Source organism: Camelus bactrianus, chromosome 7, assembly GCF_048773025.1.
Source record: "Camelus bactrianus isolate YW-2024 breed Bactrian camel chromosome 7, ASM4877302v1, whole genome shotgun sequence".
NCBI classification, from domain to species: domain Eukaryota; kingdom Metazoa; phylum Chordata; class Mammalia; order Artiodactyla; family Camelidae; genus Camelus; species Camelus bactrianus.
Window position 1 is genome coordinate 82,322,690 of NC_133545.1, and position 14,879 is coordinate 82,337,568.

The following is a 14,879-nucleotide window of genomic DNA, read 5'->3' on the forward strand; positions in this document are numbered from 1 at the left end:
TGTTCTTGGGGTAGGAATTCTACGTAGTAAATGGTCACCTTGGCTCCATTCGCTCTATCATCTGAGTTCCTGGGTGATTCTGCCGGGCGAATCTCCTATATAATACGTACTCTTGTATGGACCATTTCTCATGCAAAAAATGCGTCTCCACACGGTTCATTTTAAAGCTTCATGTAACACTTTAACCTTTCTCACACATGCGCTTTAGGTGTGAAGTAGGTAATTTCAAGAATGTTTATTTCTCACACACCTGTTTGGTAGGGATGTTAAGGGATTCTGCAAACAGCGTTATCAAACACAGATCCAAACGGAAAAAAAAAATACAGAGGAAGAACACTACAGAAAGTCCTGGCAAGGCATTAGGTGGCAGGTGCCTGGCAGCCATCTGTGTCTGGATGTGATACAATCTAAAAGAGGTCTGGAAGCTCTTGACGAGGAAGGGATGCAAAACAAAATCTTGGTTCCTTAGTTCGGACAAGCTTGCTGTTCGGTGGTTGGAGCCACGCTGAGAAGCTGTTTTGAGAGTGTGCGTGTGTCAGGAGGGCGAAGGGCCAGGAAGTGGGAGAGGGATGGAGGGACCCGCAGAAGTTATGACAATGGGAGGATTCACTGGGATTTGCCACGAGGAGCTTCAGCTGGCGGAGCCTCCAGAGGTCACACGAGGGGCAGCTGCTTTGTTGAATTTAGGGTCGTCAAAAGGCAATGCTCTCTTGATTATTATTTGCCTTAAAGAAAGAGAGAAAGAGCTAAATCCTGGCTGATCAGAAATCCTATTTCCTAGTTCTTGCAATGATATAAAACAGAAGGTCAAAATAGAGAAAAATAGAGAGGTTTCCTTTAGCTTGAAAATTCTGGCCCATTGCCACCGTTCCCAGGAGCGTTTTCTAGTAACCACTGGGCCAGTCATGGTGTCCTGGAAGGGTGTGCAGAGAGAGGTAGCAAATCCCCCTGGGGATCTGTATCGACTGTCCCCTCAGAGATAGGAAAGAGCACGTCCATCCGTTCCTGCATCCCGAGCATCTCAATGTCAGACTCCTCTCTGGACCCACAGGACAGAAACGTGCCTGACCTGCAGGGTGTAGGCAACGACCTCTGGCCCTTGGTTCCCTTTTCCTTCCAGTCCTGGGTGTTCAGTGGCCCCCGTGGTAATGTTTGGCCCTGATACTGTATCTCCTGATCTCACTGAACTTCCAGGATCTTTCGCACATTCAGTCAACAAGCTATGATTAGGCTCCTACCACATTCTCAAGGAATTCATGATTTAATTTGAGTAAACAGGCAGATGAGATATAAAGTATTGGTAGAGCTTAAAAATCACAAGCTAATCAGTCCATATATAACCCTTCACTGATGAGGTAACTGCCATAATCTGTTTAAAATATTTATTTTTGAAGACTGGCAGGGAATCACTGAATTCATGCAAATAAGTAAGTTGGTTCTCAAACTACTTTTCGTCCAAATGGATTTATTAGCCCCCTTAAACATACTTAATAAATGGCTGCCAGGGGCTGAGTTATCTATCTTGAAGTTTTTTCCCCTCTAATTATATATTTATTATAGGCTAATGCCCCTGGTAAAAAGATAAGTCACTCTCTTTGGGAAAAAGAAAATTTATTAATATTTTCCATTCACCAACTTAAGAAAGACTCCCCCAATGTCTGCTTCTTGTTCATGTATAACAAATCACAAAAAATAATTTAGGATGGACATTGGAGGCTCCCCGCTCAGTTGCTAATAACTGATGTCTAAGCTCAGTGCCCAGCAGTGAGTCGATCTCCCCTTTTACAACATGGGGGGCAAGATGGTTTCCGTCAATTTTAAATTCCTTTTAAATTCACAACTGCGGAGTACTGAGCTCGTGCCAAATACTTACCCAAAGAAAACAAAATAATGACATTCGCAGCAACATGCGTGGATCTAGAGATTATCATACTAAGTGAAATGAGTCAAAGAGAGAAAGACAAATATCATATGCTATCGCTTATATGTGGAATCTAAAAAAATGGCACAAATGAACTTATTTACAAAAGGGAAAGAGACTCACAGACATAGAAAACAAACAATGGTTACCAAAGGGGAAATGGACATATAGCACAGGAAACTATATTCAATTTCTTGTAATAAGATATAATGGAAAAGAATCTGAAAAAGAATAATATATCTATTATTTAATAATATATCTATATATATAATTATATATTATATTATATATAATAACAGATAATAAAATATATAATAATTATATATTATATTATTATATTATATTGTATATATTTATAATATATAAAATATGTGTGTATAACCGAATCACTCTGCTGTATATCTGAAACTAACACATTATAAGTTAACTATATTTCAGTTTTTAAAAATTAAAAAAAAAAAGAAAATCGAGCAAAACAAGACACACCCCCTGAGCTCATGTCCCTACCACGAGAAGTAAGTTTAAGTTTGGAGGTGATGGCTTTATCTCTAAAGTACCCAATCTCCCAAGTTAAAATTAACTCATTTGTACTGTCTCCCTTCCTAACCAAGCAGAAGACACAGAAGCATTGGTCATGTTCACCTGCTGAGCCAAAGCCTCGGGCAGACACCAGACAGGGTCACTTGGGCAGAGGACCAGCAGATCGCAGGTCTCTGTGGCCATGTGTTTGGGCCTGAGTACTCTGGGCTCTGCTTAGAAGGCAGGCCTGTTTTCCTTGCCGCTCTCTTCTTAAAGACAAATGAGAAGGCGAGTGACCCAGTGGTCAGGGGATTCACACAGGGGCTTGAGCATCAGGCCACCTGAGCCCAGATGCCATCTGTTTGGTGGGATGCTGAGAAATGCCACACCCTCTAGACTGGAGTCGTGGGAGCTCCAGGACCTGATGGAAGCTGAACGGGGTGCAGCTTTTCCCCTCGTGGACCTGAATACCTGGGAAACTGGGCCTCGGGCTTCAGGTCATTTCCAGGCAAACTGGAGTGAGCCCTGCTCCAGAGGGACACATAAAACTTTGCAAGATTTTCATCTTTTCAGACACTGACACTGTTGATTCCCTAGCTGACTTTTTTTTAAGTTTCTAATTCTCAAAAAAACAGTCATTTCTGCTCAATCTAAAAGTCTAACCATCCATGACTTTAAAGGTGGAGCTTTTTTAAATTGTAAAAACCTATCATGTGAAAGTCAAATTTCAAACAGTGTCTATTGGTAACAGATAAAAAGATTAAGTCAAAGAAGTTGACATGAAAGAGATGGATATTTACATTTGTGTCAGGCTCAAAAAATTCATTCATTAATCAAGCAGATAAACATTTGTTGAGCTCCTCAGCCACTGGGCTGTATACTAGAGATGCTAAGGTGAGTTAACACATCCCCTGCTCAGGAGGAGCTGACTTATGTGTGTGCGCTGGGGAAAAGCAACAGGCAAATAGATGATTGCAGTCCAACGAGATGAGCTCCGTTTCAGAGGGAGGCTCAGGACGGATGGTGAGTGGGGCCAGGAAAACTGGTCAGGCTAAGTTCCAGAGGAGATTGGCATCTCTGTATGCTTTCTGCTGTTACATCTCCTACTGGCAAAGTTCCAGACGCCGTTACCCGCAGACGACGTGACCCCAACCAAGTCTGATGGTCAGTTTTAGGTAGTTAATTTTATGGCTCTGAATAAAATTTTTTAATTTGTGATCTTTTCCAAGATGTTATAAACCTCATGTATGAAGAATTCATTTTTAATATAGTTATTTTTTTCCATGTGCTAGAATATTATAATGGTTATAGTTTTTTTCCATTGATTATCTTGAGAGTCTAAGGAGAAAACTGTTATTTGTAAAAATGATAATTGATGTTCTTTCCAGTAGCCTTTTATAATGATTTATATAGTGATATATATATAGTGATACACTTAGTGAGATAAATATATGTGATAGAGTTATCCTTTCTTTTTGTTTACCTGATTTTAATGGGAATGCTTCTAGGTTGGCCAAAAATGTGTCCATTAAAGATGGTTCAAAAAAAATTTAATCTGGGCGTTGTGAAAAAGAATATTCCATAATCAGATAGAAGTGGTGGAAAACATCAGGTTTACGAGGAGTTAAACCCAGTGCTAGGTTTTCTCAGAACCATTAATATGCTAATTAAGATGTTAAAGGTGAATTCCAAACTGATTTGACCACAGGACATATTTATTTAAACCTCGGTTACGGGTTTTTCCTTTCTATGTAATACATCGGGATCAGCTTCTTGTGCGGTTCAACATTCACCTACACCTGCTTTCTGGTCAAAAATATGAAAGCTTAATGTGTAACTTCCTTATATAACTAGTAGTTTTTGCTTTATAAGTTTTCAGGGGCAGATTCAGGTTGGTGAGACTGGATTTTTTTTTTTTTTTTTTTTTTACCATTTTAGGAGTCATAGTGCAAAATTATGAACATAAAATCGTTAGCATCTCTGTATGTTTTCTTCTGTTACATCTTCAATTTAGATGTTGTCTTTCATGAACACAAATATGAGCTCCTATCTTCCTCTTAATGTCTTTGCTTTGTTTGATTTTAAAATTGTTCACCTGGCCTTTTTTTTTTTAACTGAATATCTTTACTTTGTGTTTCGTCTTTGACAGCTTTTCTTGTACGTATTTAGTCAGAAAAATATGAAAACAGGCTTTGCCTTATAAAAAGATACTTTAAACTACTTCTGAAAAGGGTTCATATAGCCCACCAATGAAGAGCTAACTCAAAAGAAAGATTTTAATAGTTGCCATAGTATTTTTTAGAAATAATAATTATAATAATAGTAGCTATCGAACATTGAGTACTTACTGTGTGCCAAGCTTTGGAATTAAGCAATTAATTCGGAGTACCCTTTTTTGAAAACAAAAAACAGGTACTATCAAAACACATTTTATTAGTAGTCACATTTTATAGATGCGAAAACTGAGGCAGGAAGTATCGAGTGTGGAGTGAACTTTGCATCTGTGCGGACTGCCCGTCTCACCGCCTCCTAGGAGGCCCACGCGGAAAAAATCTACAGACTGTAAATGTGATAACAAAACGGAATATTTTGTGCAATATCTTGGGAATTTGAGTAAGAAATGGACAAATTCCACATCAGGAACTGTTAGCATGATGCCATGTTGTTCTAACCCGTGAATAACCTGCAAATGTCCAGGCAGGATGGGGGGCTGGGCACAACTGTACATCCTCCCAGCCCCCTGGCACGGATGCCACGGGGTAAGGCGACCGCCCTCCCCACCCCATCCCCTCTCCCGCCGGCTGCTGATACCCAGGTGCCTGCAAGCATTGACGGCGGTTCACGGAGAGGGGGAGTTGGGGAACACACAGTTGCAGGGCAGCCCGAGGCCCAAGAAAGCCGGGTCGAGGGAGGGCCAGCGCAGGACAGGTGACAGGTGACAGGCTGGGGCGCGCGGCCACCGCGGAGTGGGGGCTCTGGTTAGTTACCAGGGCGCGTGGTCTTCCACACGCAGAGGACCCGGAAAATGAAGGTCTGCGGTTGCCCGGCTGCTGGGGCGGCGGCGTGGAAAAGGGGTGAGGACGGTGTCTGCACCGTTTCTAGGAATGTCCGCCCTCTGGACATCCAGCCCCAGAGCGCTTTGAGATGGAGCAGCGTTTACGGAAAACCTGTCCCCCCCCTCCCCCACCCCTGCACTGCACTCTCCCCGACGGCTGTCCCTGCTCCCTCTCCGCTCAGGAAACGGGGGCTCAGGCGACAGTACCCCACCCTCTCCCCCACTCCCCCCGGCCCTTCCTACCTGGGCTGCAGGATCTCGCCCCCGTGACCCCAAGGTCCCTAAGTCTCCTCTCAAGGACTTAAGCTGCTCTGATCTCAAAAGGCCCCTCTCTCTGCAGAGTCAGCGCTTCCCGACCGCGAGGCAGAGCGGCCGGCCACCTCCTGTCGGGGGACATCAAGAGGGCTTTCGTGCGGGCGGCTCTGGCTGGCTTTCAGCACCGCGCACCTCCCGCGCCCGGGGCAGGGCGCTCTCCCCGGAAAGGGGAGGATTTGCGGCGAGGGGCGTGGCGCGCGCCGCTGCCGAGATGAATGGAGGCTTTGAGACCAAAGTTCAGCCTTTCCCTTGGCTTATCATCTTTTAAAGTCTGATTCATGCATCCACGAGCAGACGAGTTCCCCGGACGTTTGCAAGTTCTTTGGGTTTTCCTCGCCTCTCCGAGATGAACTCGAAAGCTGTCTCTTTCATTGTGTGACTCCGGGCAGGCGAGCCCAGCGACAGCCGGACTGGCATCGCTCCCCATCAGACAGCTCCGTCTAGAGCCACCATTTGAAACTATCCCCGAGGCTACTGTAGTCAACCTTTACTTAAAGATCACTTGTAGGAGGCATCCAATTTCTGCGGCTCCCCTGGGCTGCGGCTTAAGACAGGCTTCACCGTATTTACTGTTCATAGTTTTGAGCTGACAGCTATTTAAGGGCAAGAGATTTCAGCTGCCACTACCCGTCACAGCTTTTGCCACCAACGCACTTGCCAGATAACACTAGCTGGAACTTCGTGAAACCCAGGAAACAGGTTTAATATGGCAGAGGAGACAGAGTTTAGATTCGGAGTTATTTTCGTGCTGAAATTTGCCATGTCCTCTCTCACACTGGAATATGGGGAGTATTTACTGTTGCAGGAAAATGGGACCAGAGAGGACGGTCGTGTCCCAGGTCTCCGGTGAGTCCCTGGGACGCGTCCCACCAAGTGAGGGTCCATGTCTTCTCACAGGAAAGAATTCAAGAGGGGGCCATAGCAGAGTGGAAGTAGATGTATTCAGGGAGACGCACACTCCAGAGACAGAATGCAGTCCATCTCAGAAGGCAGAACGACCCCGGGGCATGGGGTTGTCTAGGAAAATGAGAGGGACCCTGGGATGTTTCGTTTTTATGCGCTAGGTTATCTCATATGCTAACAAGTGGGAGGATTATTCCAACTATTTGGGGTGAGGGATGGGGATTTCCTGGAATTGCCCCCCTTCTCCCTGCCCACTTTTTGGCATTTCATGGTCAGTCTCAGAACTGTCCTGGGGCCTGTGGGTGTGTCATTTAGCATGCTAATGTGTCACAGTGAACCAATAAGGAGGCTCAGGTTCTACCAGAAGTTGAATCTTCAGCCATGTTGGGCTGAGTTGGTTCTAACCAGTTTATGTCCTATCCTCAATTGCTGTGTCATTGTTTTAATAGTTGGGCCCTGCCTCCTTCCCTCCTGTCTCATTACCAGTGTCATTTGTGTTGCCTAAAGTAATAATTATTTATTCATCAGGTGTACAGGGTGGTCAGCTCTGCTGGGTCCCTCACCTTATGGGCTGAGGTGACTGGCATGACTGATCTCTGCTCCCCAGACCTCACCCTCCAGGAGGCTAACCTGGGTGTGTTAACCCAGTGAAGGGAGAAGGTTAGCAGAAACCCCCATAGCCTCTGACGTAGTGCACCATCAAATCCAAACTCTGTTTGACAAAGAAAGCATGAAGGTCAGCTCATTTTTCAGACATTGAGAAAGAAACTCTGAAAAGAACTGTCAAGTCCCAAGACACAATAGATGGATACAGGGAGGGCTGAAGTATTGACATTGACCATGTAACCTACCACAGTTATTTGTGCCTGTCCCCTCGTCCCTTGGAGTTCTTTAACTGTGTCTTACTCATCTCTCTGTCTGCCAGCAGACAGCACTTGTAGGTAGACAGTGCTCAGGAAGTAATCTTGTATTAGTTTCAGTATGACTGTACCCAGAATAGGCTCTGACGACAATGGCATCTTAACCTTTTTCTTGTAACAACCACATCAGTACCAAGGATGCCTCCTTGCCCTCTGCCCACACCTACTTGGACATTTTCTCTTTACATTTCCCTAGGATGTGCCTAAGTCCAGATTCTTTGTATTTATCTACTTAGCATCCAATAGGGCTTTTCACGTCCTTTCTCATTTTGAGAAAATATTTAACTGTTTTCTCTTGGACTGTTTCTTCTTCATGATGCTCTCTACTCTCTCCATCTGGAATTCTGAGATTCCTGTCAGATTTCTCATTATAGCCTTCATGTTCCTTAACTCCTCTTGTATGTTTATCAGCTCATCATTCTTTTTTCCCCCTCCTTTTCTCTGTCTTAAGCTATGTCAAGTTTGTTTTTTGTTATCATCATCATCATTTGTTATTTCTCTCTTCAGTTATGTCTAGTAATTTATTTAACAAAGTACTTCACAGTCCTGCCTGCATCTTAGAACAACCCAGCAGATTAAAAAATATATATAAATGCCTGGCCCTGACCCCAAAGTTTCTGGTTTAATTGGTGTGGGTCAGGGCATGAATATCAGTATTTTGAAAGCTTGAAGGTGATTATGATGCGTAACTGGAGTTAGGAACCCTTGATGAAAATGTTTTTGGAATTTTTTCTCAGTGATCGTATTATTCATGTCTAGTATTTCTACTACTTTTTTTTTTTAATCCATTGGATCTTATTTCATAACCTTGTTCTTGTTTTGTGGATGCCATTTTTTTCCTTAAAACAATTTAAACATTAATAATTTGAATCTCTTTTACATTGTTCTGTTCTCTGTAACTCCTAAAATGTAAGTTCCCCCCATGGCTATGTCTGGCAAGTGCCTATCATAGTAGTGAACTTCCTCTCAAGCTTTGTAATTTTTGATTGTAAGTTCATCTTGCATCTTGTGTCTTAAAATAGGAGGACCTCCTAATGAGCTCTTTTTGTGCCTGGTCCTGTGGGTTTCGCTGGCTCCAAGTCAATTTTTATGTAAGTGTATTCTCAGGGTTTATACTGCACATACAGCTCAAATTAAGGGTTTGTATCTAGTCACACAAAGGCTTAGTGTTCTGAGCTCAAGCAAGTGACACATTTTACATCCATTACCTAGTGCAGGAGGCTGATTTCCAGTCTAGAGAATAAGGATAGATGGGATTTTATTTGGGAACTTACAATATCTTCCTGGACTCCAGTTCACATGGGGAGCCCAGTTCTGGCTCACTGGTTGATATTCCTGATAGGCATCTGTATGTCCAATTCCTGTGCTTTGGCCACACGTCTTCAGCTCCTGTGCACAATTATGGATTTTCTTTCCATTTCTCTCATGTGGAGATTTCCTGTTTTTGCTCTTAAGCTAGTATATGTATTTTCTTAATATAAATCTTATTTTGTTATAGCTTTATGTTTAGGGAAAATTTGCAAAGACAGAGAATTCCCATGCACCCTACCCATAGTTCCCTCATTGTTAACAGTTTATATTAGTATGGGACTTTTGTTACAACTAATGAACTAATGTTGGTACATTGTCAAGTAGCTAGAATCCATATTTGATTTATATTTGCTTAGTTTTTAACCTAGGTCCTTTTTCTGCTCAGAGATCACATCCACAGTATCACATTTCACTTTGTCTTTCTCTCTCCTTTGGCTCTTTTTCGGCTGTGATGGTTTCCCAGACATTTCTTGTTTTTGATGACCTTGACAGTTTCGAGGAGTACTGGTCAGATATTTTTATAGACTGTCCTTCAGCTGGGATTTGCCTGATGTTTTTCTCATAACTAGATGGGATGATGGGTGTTTGGAAGGAAGACCACAGAGATAGAGGCGTTAGTCTCATCACATCATATCATGGGCAAAGACTATCAATGTGACATATCAGTATTGACGTTGACCTTGGTCCACTGGCTGAGATCGTGTCTGTCAGGTTGCTCACTGTGAAGCTACTCTTCTCACTCCTCTCCATACTGTCCTCTTAGGAAGGAAGTCACTATGCACAGCGAACGTTTGAGGAGTGGGGAGTTACGTTCCATCGCCTTGAGGGAGGAATAGCTGCAAAAATTATCTCGAATTTTGCACAGAAAACTGTGTCTATTCTCCTCCACTTATTTATTTAGTCTATCACTTATTTATGTCAATATGGCCTCATGAATATTTACTTTATACTTTGGGTTATAATCCAATACTACATTACTTATTTTGTTGCTCAGAGTGCTATATAATTTGAACTCCTGGGAGCTGTTTCAGGTGGCTCCTGTATTTCTTGGACATATCCCCATCCTTGTGAGGTTTTTTTTCTTTTTTTTTTTTTTTGAGAGCCTACTTTCTGGCACCATAAGATGCTCTGGCCTCATCTTGCGTACTCTCTTTCTGTTTTAGTCCTTGAGTTAGTCATTTCCCCAAATACCCCTCATTTCTTCTATTGGAGAATGGTATTAGAAAGTCAGATCTGGGGTGCTCAGCGTACTTCTTGTTACTGGGTTTTATTGCTTCTATGCTCCTCCCAGCTGACAAAGCAAGGGAACATATGTGTGTATACTAATTTACGTGCATACACTTATCCCTAAATTTTTCAGTATGTCTCCCTATCTATTAAGCTAAGCATGAGTCCATACTGAATGACTCCAACTCTAATCCATTGCTGTGTGGGTCCTTCTAGCCTCCTCTTGCATGTCTGTACCTCCTCCCTAACTCCTACCATCTCTTAACTGAACAACCCCCAGGGTACAGTGATTTCAGAATTGTGAACCCATATCCCCAGGGAAAGAACTTTATTAACAACGCATATGTACAACTCTCATTGGCTTTAGCCTTACTGTCTCCACTCAGGTCCAAAGTTACTTCAGTCAGCACCTTTCCCCCTCATTCCCCCCATCCACTTCAATGGTGTTATCTTGTGCATTTGTAATAGAGTTAGAATTTTTGTCACAATCTGCATGCTCATTCTGGGATCTCAGATCTCAATTTTTTTTTTTTTCAGTTTGCATACATGGAGTTTTACTCTCTGTACTGTAATGTTTGTTTTGAGAAATTCATAGAGTCATGTATCCACCATTATAATGTCATGCAGAATAGTTTTCCATTAAAAACAAATTCTTTGGGCTTCACCAATTCAGTCGTCTCTTCTATCCACGCTCCTGGCCATCACTGATCTGTTTACTATCTCTACAGTTTTCCAGAATATCATATAAATGGAATCCTACAGTATAGAAATTTCTTAGATTGGCTTCTTTTGTTTAGTAATTTGCATTTAAGATTCAGCTGTATTTTCATATAGCTTGATAGACAAATCAAATATCCTTTTTATCACTGAATAGTATTCCATTGTAAGGATGCACCAGTTTTCCATTCACCTATTGAAAGACGCTTTGGTTCCTTCTACTTTTAGGCAATTATGTATAAAGCTTCTATAAACATTTGTGTGCAGTTTTTTTTTGTCTGTATGTATAAAATGTTTGTATGTTTTGAAATGTATATACACATATTTGCTTTTATCGCACTTGTATGTGAACTTATGAAATGTTATTCTGTGTTCAATCTAGCGTCTCACTACAGAAACCCTCAAGAATTAGCCAGATGTCCAGATCTTGAGGGCTTTAAAAAGTTCCACGGTACGTAAGTAATTGGACCTGAAGTGGCAGAGAATACCATGTTTAGGTGGGGAGACTCATGCTCTGGGGTTGAAGTTGTCACTGCGCCACCCACATAAATGGGGCGATGTTGAGTGAACACAGTCCTGTGTGCAGAGAAGGCAGCTCTGCACTGGAAAGCACACAAGGAGAGGCGAGACAGAGAGAAAGGAATAGAGAAGTCGTCTCTGTTTTAGTTTCAGATTAGCATTCCAATTTCTACCTCATTTCCAGTGGTGTCCTGCTATATTTTCTGTTTAGATTCTATGAGATTCCTTTTCATTCATTCAGTAATCCGTTTTTACTGGACCTAGCCTGGGTTCCTTGCAGCCCCACTGCTCCCCACAGAAAAAAAAAAAAAGCAAAGCAAAACCTTGAGAAGAATAATTTTATTGCTTGTGTTTTTGATAAAAAGAGACAATGAGAGAGAGATTACTGGAACCCCAAATCCCCAAATCCTTACCAGCTGCTGCTTGTTGTAACTTAGAGCTACCCCACCAGGTCTCTGAGACAAGCTTGAGAGATTCCTCCGGGGACTCCAGGAACTCTCTTAATAAAAAATGAAAGACTGTAGAAGACATTTGGGGGAACAAGTGATAAACAGAGAGAAGGTCACAAGCAGCAGCCGTGATGTAACAGAAGCCATGAGAAACAGAAGCCCCGAGGCGACTTGAAATCAGTTCATGTGGACGAACGAGCAGGTGGCTACGTGCTAGAACAGAAGGGCGTGCCGTGATTGACAACTGGGAAAAAGGACAATCAGAGAGCCAGCTTGCTGGAGCTGGGTGACTCCTTAATGACACTCTGCTTCTCTAGAAGCCCCGAGTTCTAACGGCAGGTGCCTCTCTTACGCTGCAAGACTCAGCTCTAAATCTGCCGCCTTTATTTTTCTTTTAGTTTAATTCCCCTGCATCCTGCAACTGCAACTACATGACTGTCTCAAGAATCTCTCTCTCTGTCCTTTGCACGGAAAAAAAAAAAAAAAAAAAAGACCCAATTAAAGCAAGAAGAGGACAGCTACTGAGATTCAGAAATTCAGAGATACTTACATGGCAGAGGAGGTACCATGATCACCAAGGTGGTTTTCCCAGGGTGAGGCTTATCCATTGCACTCTTGGCGATTTCCCCAAATGTGGGAAACTCAACTGCATAATTCGTGGTAGTGGGGGACTGTGTTTGTCCTTCCCCATCTCCCAAAGAAAAGAAAAGAAAAGGAAAGAAAAGAAAAATTCAGACAAGTCTGTCCATTCCAAGTGTTTCTGGTTATCTAAATGGAGTCTCTCTCTCTCTCCTCCTGCCCCTCTCTCATTCCCTCTTTCTCTCCCTCTTCTCTTAGAGGCAGACTTTTTCCCCTTAATTTCTGAGGCATTTCTTCTCTGGTCAGTTATGATTGGAGCAGGATGCTCCCTTAACTGGGAAAAGCCTCTCCTGTCACTTGCTGGGGTTTTTATCCTACAGTTATTCAGGTTTGAGGGACAGAGCATGACCTCTCTCCAAAAGCGGAGCAGCCGCTCTTCCCTTTGTGCTTGTCCCAGCGCCTGGATGCTCAGGATGACACTTCTGAACCAGGATGAGATCTGACCACCTGAGTCAAACTGGTGGCGCATAAATGTTGTCTGTGCTCCCAACCCCCAGACATGCATATGCGCCCTCGGGTCCATGAGTGCAGGTTCTGGGTCCCTTCCCTGCAGCCAAATGTTCTCATCCCGTGATCTTCAACTCTGGCGTCCTCCTTGCTGGTCCTTGCTGCTGCGTCTTCTTCTGAAGCTGCTGCTCCTCTGCATAGCTCTGCCAGGCCCTGTCCCCTCCACCTGCCGGCCCTGCTGCTCCTCTGTGGCTTCAAGCCATGCTTTCCTGGGATTTCCGGCCAAATTCCCATCTCCGCGATGCTGACACCTTTAACCGTTCCAGGGCGCACACAGCGCACCCATAGCCCCAGAGATGACATTCACCAGAGAGTAATGACTCCTTCAGACAAAGAACTGGAGCTCACTTCACGTGGTCACCGAGCTCTATGCGCTATTACATGCTACTGGGACTTCTGAGGAGTGTCCCCTATCCACCTTCAACTCTCTGAGCCCTGAGTCTAAGACTCCTGGGGCAGGTCCCTCTGGGAAACGCCGTCACCCCGTGCACATGGAGTGGGGCACAGGCCTACTCAAGTGAGGCTGTTTGCCAAGTCGCTGAAGCCCTTGGGGTCTTTTTTTCTAATCTAATTTAATAGATTTTTCTAGTAAGTTTTCATTAAATAATTTTTAATATTCATTTATTTAATAATTTTGAAATTATTTTAATAAATAATATTTATTTAATACTTATTAATTTTACTGAATGACATTAATTTATGTATTTAATATACAAGTATTTATTTTATCAATTATACTTTTATTAAATAATTTTTATTTCATATTTATTTTAATAAATAATTTAAAAATTTTATTTTAATGAATAGTATTTATTTTACTAAATAATATTTATTTATGTATTTAATATACATATATTTATTTTATTGATTGCATTTTTATCAAATAATTTTTATTTCATATTTATTTATTTTAATAAATAATTTAAAATTATTTTTATAAATAATATTTATTTATTTAATATTTATTTGTTTTATTAAATAATATTAATTTATGTATTTAATATACAAGTATTTATTTTATCAGTTATGTTTTTATTAAATAATTTTTATTTCATATTTATTTATTTTAATAATTTTAAAATTTTATTTTAATAAATAGTATTTATTTCTTTAGTATTTATTTATTTTACTAATTAATATTTATTTATGTATTTAATATACATATATTTATTTTAATGATTACATTTTATCAAATAATTTTTAGCTCATATTTATTTATTTTAATAAATAATTTAAAATTATTTTAATAAATAATATTTATTTATTTTACTAAATGACATTATGTATGTAATATACATATATTTATTTTATCTATTATATTTTATCAAGTAATTTTTATTTCACACTTATTTCTTTTAATAAAGAATTTTAAAATTATTTTAATAAGTAATATTTATTTTTTTAAATATTTAATTATTTTACTGAGTAACTTTCATTTATCTATTTAATATACAATTATTTATTTTACCTACTAAATTTTTATTAAATCATTTTAAGGATCATTAAATACTTCTCTAATTATTAACTTTAAAAAATTAAATAATTTTCTCATCTAATTTGCTATAGCTCTTCCTAAGGCCTGGGGTCCTGTTTAGATAAACCTCAGTTACCTGATTATGACCTTCCCCTGCACTGTCTCTGAAGGGCTGGTATATTTAGTCCGATCAGGACTGTTTACTCATGATCTTGTCTCAAGATGCCACGAGAGATGGATTGCACGTAAATCTCTAGTCCGACTCTGCTTCGTAGGACATAGCAGTCACGTGAGTTTCTTTATAAAATGTTTTTTCGCATAACAACAAAAAATGAAAGGCATGCAAAGGGGAAAAGAATCGAGATTCAGATGGATCCAGTGTGGTTAGGAAAGTTTCTGTAAC

At 41.1% G+C, this 14,879-nt stretch overlaps 1 long non-coding RNA gene and 1 pseudogene across 1 annotated transcript; one reads left to right on the plus strand and one right to left on the minus strand.

Moving 5' to 3' along the window:
• Positions 1 to 219: 219 nt before the first annotated feature.
• On the minus strand, positions 220 to 6,226 carry LOC141578265 (uncharacterized). Its single transcript, XR_012508407.1, has 2 exons — positions 5,739 to 6,226; positions 220 to 725 (listed from the first exon to the last, which is right to left on the minus strand). It is a non-coding gene; the product is annotated as an uncharacterized LOC141578265 (long non-coding RNA).
• A 6,172-nt stretch (positions 6,227 to 12,398) lies between these two features.
• Positions 12,399 to 12,547, plus strand: LOC123612725 (U1 spliceosomal RNA; annotated as a pseudogene).
• Positions 12,548 to 14,879: the final 2,332 nt, after the last annotated feature.